Here is a 3,566-nt window from a genome sequence, read left to right as displayed (position 1 = left end):
TGGAGTTTATACCATTCAATGTGCTTTTCTTCACCGTGCGTCATCGTGTGGTTCAAACGGTTGAATACGTTCATCAATGATAGAAAATAGTCCCTCCATTACCGCAGTTTTTTTGTAGTTGGTTCGAGCGCAGATTGCATGCTCTTTTTTTTCCAATGCCTACTTGCCTACAGCGACATGCATTCATAGAAGCAGTGCCATGGCTTTCTTGGTCCTCTGTTGTGCACTGATTCTCTTTTTCTCTCAGCTCAAACCCGTTGATCCCACCTTTCCGTGCTCAGGCAGTTCCTCTCACTCCGCAGCATGGTGTTTGGAGGCTGGGCCGCCGACAGCACTTTCATCTCTGGTTGTAAAAACAGTAGCTGCTGCAGATCAGAGCAGGCACGCAGGGGATTAACAGGACAGTGATACCTGCCTCTATGACATAAGCGTCAACTGTCAGCAACCATTGACGATGTAACTGTAGATTGAGCGTCGTCTTTCTTTCCTACATCCTAACCTTGAAAACACTTTCTCCACATGGGAAGTAGTGCAGTACAAATACTTGGTTATTGTACTTAAGTACAACAATACCTGTACTTTCTACTTCTTACATTTTCCAAACAGGCTGGTTCCTTCAGTTTGAATGTGTGTTTGGTGGCGTGATCATTATTATTTAGAGTCATTGCGTACACGATCCGTGTATCCATCATTTCCTGGTCTTCTCTAAAGAAGAGGGACCAATGAAAACGTTGTCATGTTGCCGTTGTTCAGCATGGAAACATTCATTAGCTAACAATGACATTATTGTTCTATTAATATAAAGGGAGGTCAGGTACTCTTTAAAACAGCTGCTAGTTATGGGTACTTTTTACTTAAGCATATTTCAAAATTTTACTTTTACTTGAGTAAAGAAGTTTAGTTTAGTTATTTCTAAACACGAGTATCTGTACTTGAGTAAAGGATGTGTGTACTTTGGCCCTCTCTGTCCACATGTGCTGCGTTGGACAGCTCCAGGAATGAAGGCTCATTTTTAACTCGCTAATGCCTCCACTTCTGCGGTTTGCTATGAGTTCGTGCGAGGACATGGCACGCAGCTGGGTGCCAGATGAGAACGGTAATTAGGCTGGTATCCACCGGGCTTTGGTTACAGGTGCAGAGCTGCCTGCAGGGATGAACAAAGCTGTCAATGGAAAAGATCATTCATGCTGAAACAACAGAAAGGAGGGGAGGGGGAGGTTGGTTGGCTCCTGCTACAGAGAGCCAGAGCCAAGACAAGATAAATCGCTCTGAGTGGCATCGCGACAAGCCCAAAGCAGGCGTATAAATCATTTTCCGGGGCGCTTTAAGAGCAAAAAGAGAGGCTTTGATTTCAGCTGGAGAGCCGACACCGGCCTCGCTGCCAGGCCCATGAACTACCTGATCATTCCATTGTTTTTCATCCACAGATTCAAATTAGGGGCTTCCGATGTCATGTTCACTCTCAGTGGAGCAGACATATTATACAGTGATGCTGGACAATCCCAGAAAGGATCGGGAAGCTGATTGGACTAAAGGAAATCACTGCCTCTTTAATTTGACTGTGATTCTATTCATGCCGCACATTTCTTGCAAAACAACTCAGTGGTCTTTTCAGTATCATAAACAACAACTTGCGGTAGTGACATATTTCAGGTGATCATTAAAGTGCGTGTGCTCTACGAACAAAATCATGTACAGACTTCTGTGCAACAGTGTGCTTCCAACTTTGTGCCAACAGCTTGAAAAAAGGCCTTTTCCTGTTTCAACGTGCCTCTGCACCCGTGACCTAAGTAGCTCCATAAAGAAACGATCTTAGAAAGTACAATAATTGCCTCGGCATGTAGGGAAATAGAAGTATAAAGTAGCAGGAAATACTGCTCAGCATCAAGGTATGACCACAGGAAGTCACACAAACAAGAATGCATGAGTGTTTCTTAACCCTCTGCTCCTGTGACGCAGAATCAAAGAAAACACCGAGAATAGATTTCAAAAGGCTTTTTTGTTGTTGTGCACATTTAACCTTTGAAATGACCTTCTGCATAAGTGAAAAGACGTGACAGCCCGATGTGAGCTTTGTATGGGAAACTTCATCCCACCATTCATCATTCATACATCTTTAAGTGTCCACTTGTCCCTGGTGTTGTCCTGCAGCTCTCTTCATCACACACACACACACACACACACATGTTGCAAACACACACACGCTCTCTACCTTCAACTAACTATTCAACGTGCTCGTCGTTTTAGATGTATTTACATCCTTTGTTGCTCTGCGATGCACTTTGCAAGCAACCTGCTTTTTGTTAAAAGCACTTTGTCGATAAATTTGACTTCCCTCGACACTCAATACTGAGTCCATTAAGCTGCAAAGCCACGGGGCTACTCTGTGCACAAGGGCCACTGGTTCCAGTAAGGTATATCTGCTGAGCTCTCATTAGCAAGCATCATCATACGTAATTCTGGCACGTGTAATGCCATTAGAGGGGATTTGGCATCTGATAGTTGAGTAATGGGATTAGCTGTGCGGTAAATCTCCAGGGCCAGAAGTGGAGGTCTTCCCCACTCAAAGGAAGACAGAAAGACGCACAACCGAACCAGCCTTTTCCATGAGCGGAATGCAAGTCATCCCTAAGTCTGAATACTAACTGAGGTTCCGCTTCTTTACATCTTATAAAGCTCACTTAACTAAGGAAGAGAATTTCTCATTTCATAAAGAAGTAGCTGACATGTTGCCCAAAGTGTTTATACTTGATCTGATTTAAAGATGTCTTAAATGGGGATGATGGTGCACATTTTACAACTGTCTCCTCTGGAAGGAAGTTGATTCCAGACTAAGATCATTCAAACTAAGAATGAAGAACGTTTTTGGGAGGTTACAGAAGTAGCCAGATACAGAACACATGTTCAGATGTCGGTAAATGGTGAGGGTTTTCAAACATATTCTTCTGACTGAGTATATTGGCCCCTTTTATGCCCACAGTCTAAGAACTAGTGCATGTAAGGACTTAAGTTTTAAAGCCACAAATCCTTAATACTGTAGTATTAATCTTGCTTTTGTGTTTTTAAGCCGTTCTTTTGTTCCTCCTTGCTCATTTCCCCCCACACGTACACATATGTATTGCCATAAAATGAACTAACACAGACATATGCATGGGTTTATTCATTATGAACACCTTATTCCACATTACAGAACGTCATTTACATTGGAAAGTTACAGTATGTACATTGGCTTTCATATGGTTTTTAAATTGCAACCATTTCCTTTACAAACTGTACAGGAGAGGTTTCTTGCATATATATATATATATATATATATACAGTGGGGGAAAAAGTATTTAGTCAGCCACCAATTGTGCAAGTTCTCCCACTTCAAAAGATGAGAGAGGCCTGTAATTTTCATCCTAGGTATACCTCAACTATGAGAGACAAAATGAGAAAAAAACAAATCCAGAAAATCACATTGTCTGATTTTTAAAGAATTTATTTGCAAATTATGGTGGAAAATAAGTATTTGGTCACCTAAAAACAAACAAACAAGATTTCTGGCTCTCACAGACCTGTAACTT

Source organism: Notothenia coriiceps, unplaced genomic scaffold (genome assembly GCF_000735185.1).
Source record: "Notothenia coriiceps isolate Sejong01 unplaced genomic scaffold, NC01 NC01_scaffold00031749, whole genome shotgun sequence".
NCBI classification, from domain to species: domain Eukaryota; kingdom Metazoa; phylum Chordata; class Actinopteri; order Perciformes; family Nototheniidae; genus Notothenia; species Notothenia coriiceps.
This window is presented reverse-complemented; position numbering follows the sequence as displayed.